This window comes from Protopterus annectens, chromosome 11.part0 (assembly GCF_019279795.1).
Source record: "Protopterus annectens isolate FY-2018-M chromosome 11.part0, PAN1.0, whole genome shotgun sequence".
NCBI classification, from domain to species: Eukaryota; Metazoa; Chordata; order Ceratodontiformes; family Protopteridae; genus Protopterus; species Protopterus annectens.
Genome location: NC_056745.1, coordinates 904624447 through 904639831, shown reverse-complemented (window position 1 = coordinate 904639831; position 15385 = coordinate 904624447). Strand labels below are relative to the sequence as shown.

At 34.3% G+C, this 15385-nt stretch overlaps 1 protein-coding gene across 9 annotated transcripts in view; it reads right to left on the bottom strand.

Annotated features, from left to right (window-relative positions):
• The window catches only part of CELF2 (CUGBP Elav-like family member 2), a 1986852-nt gene that overhangs the window by 1281150 nt on the left and 690317 nt on the right, over positions 1-15385 (bottom strand). The window lies entirely within an intron of this gene.

Below are 15385 nucleotides of genomic sequence, written 5' to 3'. Positions count from 1 at the left end.
ATATTAACATGTTCCCAGTTACAAACATTATACATCACATATATTCTTTTATACAATTATCATCAATCCAACATTACTTAAATCGATCAATTCTTGCCTACCCTTAAACGTCACTCCTCCTCCAAAACATTATTCTGCATGTATTATTCCTACAATTTCCATCTTCTATGTAATTTTTCTCCTACCCTTTTCTAAAGATTCCACTTCCGATTCTTGTTATCTCTGTTACAATGTTCACTACTTCAAATGCAGTTGGTTTAAACTTTGATTTCATTTTCTAGTAATTGCTTTTTAACAGCCACTTGAATTAAACTTAATAAGGCCTTACTATGTCTAGGCAATGGTCTATGTTTAACCAAATAACTTTTCCATTGAATGGCTAAACATTGAACCTTAACCATCGAACTTTCATTCAGAGAACATTCATCTCAGTGAATGGGAAAGTAAATAGTTGGCCAACACTTCCCTGTCTGCCCTTTTCCCCACTGTAGTGTGGTCTCAGAGTTGGTATATATATATATATATATATATATATATATATATATATATATATATATATATATATATATATATATATATAGTTGGGGGGTGGGGGTCAAAGCACCCCACATTGAGGGATGTGGTGGAGTAGGTTTGAAATTATGGATTTTGCGAGACAGGGAAGTGTTGGCTAACTAGTTACTTTCCCTGGTGAACAAATGAACATTTGTTGAATGAATGTTCTATGGTTAGGGTTCAATGTGTAGCCATTCGATGGAAATGTTATTCAATGGTTAAACATAGATCCCTAGGCAATTCGTATCCTGTACCCCAGCTCAAAAAAAATAATTTCCTTAGTTACACCCATTTACTCACTCAGTATTTCTGACAGTGTCCTCTGTAAGAAATTTTTAAAGGCTGCCAACTCATTACACTCCCAGAACATATGTTGCAGTTACCTCTTTCTTCCCCATCACACCTCCAACATTTGCCATCTTCCTGAGGAAGAATCCTTTACAGTTTGCTTGGGGTATAAAAATACCTATGCAAACACTTCCAAGTAAAAATCCTAAATTGTTTACACTTTGTTGCATATTTGGGAGCCATACATATGACTCCCATTGTTTCCTTGTGAATTGCTTATCCAATCTCTCTTCCCAAGCTTTTCTAACCTTCTCTGGTTGATTCCTATAGTTATCATGCAATATTTTATATGCCCTACTAACTACCCCTTTTTAACAGCAACTTCTGTTCTAGCTTCAACTAAAAACTCTATTAGTGCAGGTCTTTCACTTAGGATTCCCCTATCCCTTTCTGTTTGCCTATACTCTGATATCATTCCCTGATACGGAAGTCAGTCTCAAAGCTTCAGTCCGAATGTCTTCTTGGTCTCTTCACACTTTATTAACTTTCCCTCTCTAGCTATTTGGTTTCTTTGCCAGTTTTCTCCAGTAAATTCTAGCTCCCCCCCTTGCCTATTCTATGTACGCCTAATTGCAGTCATCCCTATCAGCAGAATCTTCTTTCTCTATTCTCATGTTGGCTTAGTTCTTAGAATATGTTTGGCTACTTTATGAATGTAATATTGTGTTTCCCTCTTTTAATTTCTCCAAATCTTTTGGGTTTCTAATAGTCAAAGTACAATTAAAGTTCATGAAATTAGTATTGTTTCAATCTTTGATCCTCGCAGCACCTGCATTGTGCCCAGTAATGACTCCTTCTACAATTCATACAGGGTTACATGGATTGGTAACATATCTAGATACAATTGTAGATTCTTTTTTATAAGACCCGTTACTCCTACTACTTTTGGAAGTGTCTGGGTATCTTTCTTCTACATTGCTCTCGTTTCTGCCTGCAGATCCTGATATTTTATGACTTTTGTGTCTCACTGTACGCAAGTCACTGTAGTCACTGAGTGTAGCGATTTCAATGATCAATGCTACTTTTGTCTTCTTTTCTTGGACTACTATATCTGATTTTCTAGCGTATGCCTTTTGAACTGTTGGTTAACAGGTGATCCCATGTGATATAAACTTCATCATTTTCTATGATACTTTGTGGCTCATGTTTCCAGTGTTTTTCAGCCACTTCAATGCCATAATTTTTGCACAATACCCTGTGCAACAGTCTTGCTATATTATTATGTCTTTCAGTATACAGTCCTTCTGTCATTAGTATGTCACAACCAACAATGAGGTATACAACTGTTTCCAATTCGGTTTTACAAAACCTACATTTGTCTGTTTCTCCCACATGTTCAATGGACTTTGTAAACCAGCGTGTACATAGCCCACTATCTTGGGCTGCCAATATTAACCTTTCATCTCTTGGTTTGAATTTGCCTCTCCTTAACCATTCCTGCATTTGTTCCTGATCAACACAAAGTTCTTCCAGAAGTTTTCTACACTTGCAACTATATGCTTTTTCCACATTTCTTATCTTCTCATCTGGTCGTTCACCTTATATTCTTTCTTTTTTTTTGCCACATTTAGTTGCTGCCTGATTTTTACCTACTTCTGGTTTGATTTCCATTCCTGCTTGACGCCAATATGCTTCTACTAAATTAAGCAGAGAAGTCATCTTAGATTTATTCTCTTCATGTTTCAAAACTTTCACTACTTTTGGGTGTTGTGAGGTCAGCAGATATGTGTGGAGTCCCACGATTGCAGATCTATACATGTAATCAATTTCAAGGAGGCCCATCCCTCCTTCGGAACAGGGAATATATAATCTTGGTATACACTGACTTTTATAAATCATTCGGTGAGCATGAAGAATCCTTCTTGCTTTCCTATCTAATCTACCCAACACATTTTGGAGCCAGTCAGTCACTCCAAAACTGTAAGTTAGGACAGGAAGAGCAAATTGTTTTATAGCTTGGATTTTGTTCCTAGATGTCAATGCTGTTTTCAGGATTAATTTAAGTCTTCTAAATTATTCCTTACTAAGTTTTATTTGCATTTGTTCATGTTTTATTGTTGATCCTTCATCAATTCCCAAATATTTCTACACTCCCACTTGTTCAAGGTCTTTTATATCACATTCTTGTTCCAAACTGATGTTTTCCTGGTGCTGCAGTTTTCCTGCTTTAAATGCCGCTTTTACAGACTTATCAAGACCAAATGACATTCTTATATCATCTGAAAAAGTTTTGACAACCTGCAGCTGTGCTTTCAGCTCCTCATTGGATGAGCTATACAGTTTTAAATCCTCATCAAAGACAAGATGAGAAATCTTTACACTTTGTTGTTTTCTAGGAGCCAAATTGTAGCCATGGCCTAAGCTGTTAAGTAAACAACTTAATGGGTTAATGGCAGGGCAAAAATCCTTGGGATAATAATCTGTCCTTTACCATGGCTTAATTGCAAAGTGGTCTTTCACTGTTTCATGGTCACTGTAATGTAGTTGATCAGTGTAGGGTGTATTTTATACATTTTTAAGCACTCTTTTATCCATGAATGTGGGATACTATCAAATGCTTTTTTATATCAGTCTATGCCACACTTAAATTCTTCCACTTTTTATAGTTCTCCACTAAGTCTTTATTTAACAACAAATGATCCTTTGTTCCATATGACTTTCTTTTATTGCCCTTTTGTTCTACTGCCATAATTGAGTTTTCTTCTAAATTACTATAAAGTCTGTCACCATCAATTCCAATGTAGAGTTTATACATCATTGGAAGGCAGGTTATTGGTCTATAATTTTTAGGGTAGTTTGCAGGTTCACTCTTAAGTATGAGCATTATTTTGCCTGTTGTTAGGCAGATTGGTGTTGTTCGGGGTGTGCATATAAATAGTTCTTACTCATGGCTAAATCTTCATGCAAAGATGTTAATACTTTTAAGCAAAAGTTAGGTACTGCATCCGGGCCTGGGGTTTTCCAGTTAGATGCTTTTCTTAACTTTGTTTTAACCTCTCTGGCTATTACTTCATCCCATTTCATATCCAGCACCTTTAAACTTCTTATTCTTTCTTTTACTTCTTCTATCCATTTTGTTATGTTCCACGGGCTCTTCATAGATACTTCTCCAAAATGTCTCTATTTCCTCTTTTTTGGCGGTCTTTCAATTCCTTTTACCTTGTTTCCCAATTCTCTATAAAACATGTTGGGTCATCAATAATTTGCTTATTTTGTACTTTTCCTTTATATTTATCTGTGTATCTCCTAAGTTTTTCCACCTGTGCTGAAATTTTTAGTTTGTTATTTGCGATAGTGCACGATAGACCCTGGTCTATTCTAATACTGCACATTGCTTTTATCACATCTATCTTTCTTAGTATTTTTGTTAATCTATAACCCTCTTCTATAGTCTTCTAACAGTGACACTTTTTGTCTTAATTGCTTTATAGTTTTCTCTATTCCAGTGATTGCGATTCTCTATTCCAGTGATTGTGTGAAAAATATGGAAAAAGCCTAACTTGACTCTGCTTGCGTGTCACCGCCCCCAAAAATAAAATAACAAATAAAAATAAATAAAATGGCATGGCTGTCAATACATCAGGGATAAATCTCAACAGAATCAAGGACAAATCTGAAATAAGAGACATGGACAGTTTAAAGCTACTAGTACTATTAATTTGAGACACTGCAGAAAGAAATGAATGTGAATTAATATACATTTTCTGAAGTAAAATTAGTCTATAAATCTAATTCTTGTCATTGTTAAGTTTAAAAAGTTGCCAATTTTAGGAGGGATTAAGAAGGACAGTTGAGAGGAATGTAAAACAACAAACTCCTACAATGCAGACTACTTGCCCTTTGGAGAAGTGTAACCAAGAAGAGAAAACAATGTCAGCACTGCCCTTTGCAGACTCTGCTCAGAAAGTATACCGAAATAGTCTTTGAGGTTAATAACCTCCTTACCTCTGCACCAGTGTTTGTGTTGTTGAACTGGCTCCTGGCACAAAATAATTCAATGCACTTCACACAAGCAACAAATGCAAAAGCAGTTTCTTTGGTAACTGGGGTGTTGGTGAACATTGGTGTGTCATCCAAAATGTCATGGTGTGTCACCTTTGACACGCATGTCATAAGTTCACCATCACTGCTATGATGTTATTCGATTTCTCCCCTTCCATTCCCTCACTACTCTGATGTCTCTGCATCAAGACCCACCATCAAAAGTGGTGTTGTCTTACATTCATCTTCCCTCTGGATTTATAATTGTTATTATAAGGCTATCAAATGTTTGCCTCACCTACACACGTAACCACATTAATCCATACCTACCAGTTTTCACAGCACTTTTGCCATTCTCATAACTAGTATAGTGGGTCTTTATGAAGCTGGGTCTGAAGAGTCTCGATCCTCTTTGGATAATGGTGCCACCACAGCTTTCTTGAGATGCAGGATATTGTAGACTGCAATTAGAGAATTGCTGTTTTAGAGAATGCATTAAGAACAAACTAGTTCCTAAGGGACTTCAACTATGGAAGTATCCAGCAGGATTAGTCAAAGGTTCTGAACTACACTGCAAATTGATTAATTTATTCGATAGGCATGGATGAGATCTCATGGAAGTTCTTATGTAATCCAATCAGAAAAATATGGACTTATTGGAAGCAGAGATTAACCAACTTGATTTTAGTACTAACAATTATTAGCATTTTCATTGCATAAGATTGATTATGACAAAATGTGTTTAAGTTGTTTTCAAAATTAAGACAAAGAAAGAAATGAAAATGAGTAAAAACCTGAGTGATTATGCAAGGGGTAATGCTTACCCCAGACCCCCTGCATTGGGTAAATATGATCAATGCCATGATGAAGTTGATGTACTTGAAAAGAATGATTTAACTATTGATTCTACATCAGACCCTATAGACCCCCCACCACCCTTGAGGAGATCCAAGAGCTTAATCAATCCGAAACTTGGGACGAGGGATTATCTCCTGATACAGGATCAATGGAGGGCCCAGAATGGGAGTCCATCTCACAAAAAGAAGGCGAGTAGAAACAATTAAACATTATGGATGGCCCTTGTGACCACACAGTTATTACCAACATTTATGGCAATTTCAAAATCAACATTATATCAGAACACGCTAATATAATACTCAAAAAAAGGCGTGACTTTTGTGCCCAAGAAGAAAGCGGACTTGACCAGAACATTACTAGACCTAAAATTGTTTACTAGAAAATTTAACTTTCCTGTGCTATATTTTAATGAACAGTGCACAGATTTCATACAGGACTTGGGAAAACTAAGTATCTTTAATCCCCCCTTTGCACCTAGTAATTTCCCTTTTTGAAAAATTATATGAACATGATAATCATTTGACATTGTGAAATAGGGACAGACACATACAATATAATCTATCCCAGACTGATATGGATTTATTGTTATCTATTTGTAGGAACAAGGATATCCAGTTGATAAAACCAGAAAAGGGACGTGGTCTAGTAGTAATGAACAGCTTGGATTATAACCTTTAGATGGAGACACTATTGTTAATAGACCAATATGAAAAGGCATCAAGAAATCAACTAAATTTGTCACACAGTAAGACTGATATTTTACGGTATGATTTATTGATTCAAAAACAGATTTCCTTTCATGATTGTAATTATGTGCCAATCAAGTTTCCAAGAACACCAGGTATCTCTGGTATCCCTAAGATACACAAAAATCAGGTAGACCCTCCACTACAGCCCATAGTTGATGCCAGGTTTCTAAAACCTGTGGTATAGCAAAGTTTGTGGATTATAAGTTGAAGGATGTCCTTAAACAGGAGAAGCATATTTATAAGGACTCCTGAGACTTTTTGAAAAGTATTAAGCAGGTTATGTACACTAAAGTCATGCATCTGGAGTATTTCTCCCCAGGCCTCCGCTGAAAACAGGCTCTGTGGAACCTAGTCGGACATTCCCGGTCAACAAATGTTAAATAAATAATAAAAAATAAATTTTGGTGACAGTAGACTTCAAGGACCTTTTTTCTGTGAGACTACATGATTTGGGGGTGTCATGGTTTAATTTTTATTTAAATTAATTTAAGTCACTAAATACCATCTTAGTTAATGTCCTAAGAATTTTTATTGAATTAATTCTGGACAATACTTTCATTTATTTTGACGGCATGTTGTATACTCAGAAGACAGGTGTTGCTATGGGGGGCAACATGCACCTCAGGTTTTGTCAATATAATGATGGCTCAGTGGGAGCACACATTTTTATTTCATTCAGGTTATGAAAGTGCTTGGTGTTTGCATGTTCGGTATCTTGATGATTTGATGTTTTTTGGAGAGATACCAAAGAAAAGTCAATGGAATTTTTTTCTTATATTAACAATACCACCAACTTTTTAAGATTTATGATGGAATGCTCAACCAGCACTTTAAATTACTTAGATGTACAGATAACTAAACACACTAACAATAAGAAATTTATGTCTAATGTGTTTAGAAAACTGACATATTTGAATAGTCTTCTTCATTTCAATAGTTGTCATCCATACCATCAAAAGAAAGCATTAGTCAAATGACAGCTGGTCAGACTTTCTCAAATTATATCCGGTCCAGCACTTTTTCAGGACAAAAGTACCAAATTGTGATCAATATTTGTAAAATAAGGGTATCCAGTTGAATTTCTTTCCAATATTTTTGAAGAGATTAATTACAAAAGATCTGAAGGGGTTTTCCATCCATTGCTAGGGGTAGATTCTGTGTTTAAACAACAGAATATTTCACAAGACACCAGGTTCAGTAACAACCTTATACTTACATATAATGGCGATTTTGACAGGGTGTCTCAAATTGTTAAAAGAAATTGGGAAGTGTTTGACACAGGATGGGTAAACATGCAAGCAATAGGAAGTAATCAATGCACTGTTTTTTGAAGGACTGGTGCATTAAAAATTATATAGAACAACTATGAAGTACATTTGATACTTGTAACATTTATAGCACCATGAAAATGGGTACACACAAATGTGGGAGATGTACATATTGCTCACTATTACAAGAGGGAGAGAGGGTTAATATAAAAAAATATTGGTCAGGTTAAAGCAAACTGTTATGTAAATTGTGCTTCCAAAGGTGTAGTATATGCTGCTATTTGTCAAATATGCTCAATGTATTATATAGGTAAAACTGAAAGCATTTAAGGAACAAATATATGAACATCTATATGCCATAAAAAATAGCAAAATCAAAATAATGTTTTCTGAAAACACATGCAGTCTAACGAAGGACACAGCTTCAGGTCTTTTGGTCTTAACATTTTGAAACAGGATTGTAGGGGTGTTCCATGGAAAATCATTTTGGAAGTTAAGGAACTTTATTGGCAGATTAAACTGATAAACTGACATATTGCTTGTCCAAATGGACTGAATGACATGATTTCTATCTTGCCTATTTTAAAGTTGAAATCTGTTAATTATTAATGTAAAGAATGTTTTTCATTATTTTCTTATTTTCAAATATTTGTTCAATTTCTCATTGTCTATTTTCATTTTACTTTTTATTGTATGCATTATTTGTATGTTATGGTTTTCTATGGTACATATTGTTGTACCGCTTTAGGAACAAATGGTTTTAATTGAATGGGTCTGCTTCAACACTAAATAAGGAAATAACATTGGTCTGTGTTTTTTATCTGTGATGAAGTCCCAGATTATTTTAGGGACGAAAGCGCTTAGGTTTCCCTTGACATCAGTTCCTGCCTTACTTGGGCCGCATTGTGACCTTGAGGTTTGTGTTGATTTAACTTCCAACTTCCACATAATTACTATCTGTTCCTGGAAACTTCCCTGTTGCTGGATTATGAATCACAATTTTAATTAATCTCTTCCTATCTTAGCTAGTAATTGTTGAGCATCATCTTTCTCTAACCTTGGCATAATTAAGTCTTCCAGAGGTATTTCCATTGGTACTTTTTCTTGGTTTCAACATTCCTCTGCTTTATACAAATTTGCAGAAAAATTCTTAAATATCTCCAATATCTGTATAGGGTCTCTGTTCATTTTTCTTGTCTTAGTCTCCCTAACTTTAATGGCAACTTCTTTCACTTTCTGTTACCTAAGCTGCTGTGCGAAAGGTTTTTGTGCTGTAGAGTTTTTATCCAAAAATGGTTATGTAACAACAACCTTTCTAAGTTAATGCACATTATCCAAATGCTCTACTGTTTTATCTTTAGCACTCTGCAGTAACTCCTATTCTTGTTATGTGAGATTCCCCTTATTCTGCAATACTTTAAACTTTAATCCAAAATTTGGCACCGGAGACCAGCAGTTACAACACACAAGTGATTTAATGTTCAAACACAGCAAAAGGAACACACATCCACAAATAACATAAACACTGATAAAAACACTTCCCCACATCTTTGCTGTTTAATACCTTAATCTTTGTCTATCTCTCTAAATAACTCCTATTACTTCTTTCCCATATATGTTTCTATTTAATTCCACACTGTTTTAAACTTCATTTTTACTTTATCCCATTCACTAGCTATCCCTTCTGAAGAAATTTCTAGCTTACCTAACAATTATTTTTTTTAAAACCTTTATTGAATTATCATCTGTGACACAGGCAAATTTACATTTATACAAAAGTAATCAAACTTTATTAACAAATTAACATTATACTTTACATATATTGCTATATATCATATATATATTGCTATATATCATGTATCCTAAGCAACATTACATAAATTATTCAGTTCAATATTTTGTAATACCTCTATAGGATCTCTTGTTACTTTCCTTGTTATAGGCTCCCTAACCTTGGCGACAGCCCTTTCTACTGTCTGTTGCTTGAGTAGTTGTGCTAAATGTTTTTGCGCTCCACTGTTATTATCAAAAAATAGTTGCTTAACAGCAATCTTTCTTAACTCATGCATGTTATTCAGGTAATCCCTTATTTTCTGCTTAGCATTTTGCAGTTGATTCTCTTCTTAGTCTGTGAGATTCCCCGTTTTGCAATACTTTAACATTTGTCAGTCCCTCTAAATAATGCTTGTTACTTTTAATCATAGCTCACTTTCTTTTATTTCCACCCTGGAAGTTGACATAATGGTTAAGGTGTTTAACTTGCAGACACAAAGTGCAGTGTTTGGTTCTCACATGGGGTAATTGGCTAGGGTTAAAATGGCCTTGCAAAAGCAAGTAGCCTAGTACTAACATATGAACCTTAATTTTATCCCACTCATTAGCTATATTTTCAGAAGAAATTTATATCCTCTTTAGTAGCTCCTGAATAATCTCTACTTCCCATTCCTTAAATTCCTGGCACTTTCAACAGATAGGTGGGAGAGTGCCAGTGTCTCATTTTTATTTAATTACTCTGTGTTTTTATTGTAGTTATTATTGGTGCATGATCTGAAATAGTTATTGGGTGCATATCAAGACCTTCAAGTAAATGCACATGCTCCTGAGAAATGTAAATTCTGCCTAGCCTAGTGCAGTTTTTATATCTTAGGGAATACTATGGAAATTCACTCCAAACTCCTGTTACTGAATTCATATCTTCCAGGCCAAATATTTTCATGAATTTCTTCAAAAATCTACCCTCCTTTGTTATACTTTCTCTTCTGGGCCCCCCAGACACATCTTCACTGTTGCACATCAGACTCCAGTCCCCAACTATAAGTAATATTCCTCGCTGAAAACTGATTAATTTTACCAGAATTTTCTTAAGCTCCATTATAGTAGTTTTAGGTGGAATATAAATACATGGCAGTGTAATCTTTCTCCCTTGACAGTATCCCCTTAGCACTACAAATCTGGCAATATTATCTTTTTTATCCTCTTCTGTCATTATTGGAGATCATCTTGAAATTAATATAAGTACTCCTCTTTTCTTTTGTCCCAGGTATTATGCTGAACAACCATCATGAAAACCTTTCTTTATCAAATTCACATGTTCATTTCTTTCTAAGCATGTCTCCTGTAACATAGCTATTTGCACCCTACATTTTTAATATAGTTCAGTATTCTTTCTTTTTTGTATTTATCTGTGAGACCATTGACATTTAAGGAGTACATATTATAAAATCGAAGGTACAGAATGTCGACAACCTTTTCATTGACACATATGTGCTGAATATCCACTTCAGTGAACAGCCACATCATTGATTTCTTTCCCCCCACTTCATAGTGTTTGTTATATGTGTTGTGCATAGTTGGTCTACCGATTTCTTTCCCTTGGAAAGAAAATGATGATGTGGCTGTTCACTGAAGTGGAAGTTCGACACATATGTGTCAATGAAAAGGTTGTTGACATTCTGTACCTTCAAGTATATAATATAGACCCCATTTAAAGACATTACAGAAAGCATCATTGCATTAAAAAGTTATTATTCACACATTTTATGTATAACACCTTTTTAGTTAAATGTCTAGTTCCAGCTTTTATGTTACATACATACACTGTTTGACAGGTTGAACTTTTATACAGTTGTTTCTTGATATACCCCCTAAAACCTATTAACTTAATACTGACACACAAAACTATGCACATCTTCAAATACTGAAGTTTTATCCTCCTAATAGAAACAAAAGTCCCACAGTGACAACCAAACTCACAAACTTGAGTAAACCTAAAAGAAATGTTAAACATGCTAAGACGCATGGTGGAGCCTGTGTTCTACTAAGTGCTAATTGGTTTTGTCTTTTCTTTATAGCTCTCCCAGGTGGGAAAACCCTTGATTGTTTCCAGAGAACATAATATCCTATCCAATTTCTCTTCTCTGTCTTTTTCTTCAGCCAATCACTCTCTACCAGACTGTAGCCAGTTTCTCTTTATCAGATTGTTTCCATGGAAACATGAAGACCAGCTGCAGAATTGCTACTGAGCGTACATGTATTTGCAAGAAAAAAGCCTCATAATATTCAATATTATTTTCCATTTACTTTCTTACTTTTAAAATGTGTTACTAAATTAATCTAAAGTCCTTAATCCAGTCATTTCCCCATACAAGAATGAGAAATGCACATTATCTTTCTTTTGTCATGCTCTTTTAAATAGTTTTTTTTCATTGCATTGCCTACATTTCTTAAAACCGAACAAGAAGAAAGAGAAAAGGGAGAAAGAAAAGAAAAAAAATCAGCACATGTTTATAGACTCCCCATTACACTTAAAAATAACTGAGAAAACTTTACCATATAGCATGCAAAGAAAACCATACACTGCAAAAATAGTGCTAGTGAGAAAAAAAAAACTTCACTTACAGTTAACTTTCTCCCTCCTCTTCCCCTCCCCAAAGCATTTTTTGAACATTAATGACATGAAGTAGGGCATATGCTTTAGAGTCCCCCACAAGTCCAACAAATTCTGAAAAAGGCCAACATTTCCAGATTTTCTTGTTTTGTCATATTTCATGTATATAATTATTGCATTGTAATACCACATTAAGTTACTGGTTTTATTACTGCTTAAATCCATCTCCCAAATCCTGTATCTGCTTCATTTCCAATGTACTCTCAATTCTTCTGTTCAACTCTTGTGCTCTCTTCCTTCACTCCAACATTTGCTGTTGAAAAATTTGAAAAAGTTTCACAGGTACGGTCTCTCTGTGGTCTTTATTACCAGAAGAACAAGAAGCAGACTCTCTTTCTGTTCCACAGCTCAGTTTTTCTCAGAAAAACTTCTGTATTTCATTCTTAGCATGTACTTCATAAAAAAATGATTTTATCCCTTAAGGGAAGAATACTTTGAAAATAACAACAGCTGAATAAAATCGTCCAACAAAAACCACCACAGCTGAGCAAAAAAACCTTTATATAAAACAAAGCTTTCAGGTTAAACACCCTTTCTCAATATTACATACAGGTTCATTGAAAAAGCAGTTTATATAAGAGCCTAACGCAATCACATGACTAGCAGCCCAAACATCATATGATCAACTAACATTCCAAACAAAACTCATATACAAAAGTATACATATACACACATACAAATTATTGAAAAACTTTATATAGATTTTACATATATCTAAAAATAATAAATTATAAAAAATTAAAAATGAAGTGTAACGCATTATCTTAATTTTATATGCTGTATCCTAGCTAATATAGGCTTCAAGGAAACAGCGCTGTTCAGACCTGGTGAGACATCCACTGTTAGTCTAATAATCCACTCAAACTCCCTTATTTCTAAAGAATTGCCAATATCTCCACCTCTTTCCGTTACCTGAACACTATCAATAACCCTAAATTTAAAGCCATGATTCAAACCACATGCGTTCATATGTTTATATAGGGCATTATTCTCACTAGCCCTTCTTATCTCCGATTTATGCTCTATTATACGTTCCTTCAGTTTTCTAGTCATTTTTCCCACATAAAAGGAAGAGCAGGCAACACAGGTAGCAAGATAAACAACATTATTGGTTAAGCAAGTAGCTGATAAATGAAAAATAAAGATCTTATTCATCATTGGATGTACAAAGATATTATTTCCTTGTGTGTTATTAATATCATTAGGCATGATATCGCCACAACAACTACAATTATAACAACAAAATGTGCCCTTCCTAGCCATACCATATTGATTTTGTGTATTTCCATTAAAATCCTTACAACATAGTATGCTTTTTAATGTCCTCATATTTCTATATGCAAATTGCGGCTTTTTTCCTAAAATTACCCTAATTTCCTCTGATGCCATTAATACCATCCAATATTTATTGATAATACCCCTAACTAAACATGTCATGGTATTATAAGAAGTAACATATCTTAATTTGCCATCCCCCAATAAAGTACCATCATTACTACCTTCACGTTCTTCACCAAATAGAAAAGTAGGTTTATACATAGTATATCTATTGTTCAGTACTTCAGACTTAATATTAGTTAAAACATCAATCCCATAGCCACTATCTATAAATTCTTTACACATATCATCTATCTGATCTAAGAAAAGCAAATCATCAGTATTTAACCTACTTACTCTAGCTAATTGTGCCTTAACTATTCCCCTAAACACATGCGGAGCATGCATGCTGGAACCATGCAGGTATCTACCTGCACTAACCTCCTTTTTATGTATACTTGTGCTAATACAACCACTCCAAATTCCTATATTAACATCTAAAAAACTTATTACACTATTGGAAAACTCCATATTAAATTTCAAAAAAGTGGTAGTACTGTTCAAATATGAAACGAATTCAGAAAGTTCAGAGCTGGGTCCTTTCCAAATGAGGAAACAATCATCTAGCCCGGTCAACAAATGTAAAATAAAATAAAATAAAATAAATCTACAAATCTTTGATAAAAACATACATTTTGATTTAAAAATGCAGTACCATTATATATGTAAGCCCTTTCCCACTGATATTAAACCAAATTTGCGTATGTGTTTGCAACTGGTGTGCCCATTGCAACACCAGTTAACTGCAAATAATGTTGTTTGTTAAACAAAAAAACATTATTAGACAATACTACATCTAATAGAGAACAAATGTTCTCAATATATCTAGATGAAAAAGTGGAATGTTGAACCAAGAACTCACGTATAGAATTAACTCCATAATCATTTGGAATGACCGTAAAAAGTGAGGAAATATCCATAGTTACTAACACTATGCTATTTTCAACTATACCAGATCCACCCAAATTTCCATACCATCGCTTTAATTTCAGTATAAAATCTGTAGTATCCTTTAGAACAGTTTCACATTGAGTTAACAAAGGTTGCAATTGCTTCTGCAAATATACTGAAATAGGCTCAGTTATCCAACCTTTACCCGAGACTATAGGTCTCATTGGGGGATCAATCTGTGATTTATGTATTTTTGGTATCCCATATAACTGAGGTACAATAGGGCAAGAAACAGTAAAAAAATGAAACAAGTCCAAATTTATATCACCAGACAACTGCAAGTCATAAACACACATATTTATATACCCAATACATTTCTTTACATCAATAGGTGTTATTGACTTAAATGCTGTAGTATCTGCTAATAATTTTGATACAGATAGCATATAATTAGACCTGTTCATTACCACAGTAACGCCCCCTTTATCAGCCTGCTTAATTACTATGTTAGAATTTTATTTATTTATTTATTTATTTATTTATTTATCATTTGTTGACCGGGAAAGTCCGACTAGGTTCCACAGAGCCTGTTTTCAGCGGAGGCCTGGGGAGAAATGCTCCAGAATTTGATTTTAAATCTTTTAATGCTAAAACTTCAGAATACGTAAGATTATACATCTTCCTAATTTTTTTTATTATTATTATATACACTTCTCAGATCTTTTTCACCAAATTATAAAATGCTGATAGGACTGGTGTATTCATTGGTATAAACATACTGCGTCTCTTACAATCAGATAGTGAACAATTATTACCCTTAAATATTAACTTCAAGCTTATGTTCCTTACAAATTGCTTAAGATCTATTAGGGCACTTACAATGTCATCACAAGTTGTAGGAATGAAACCAA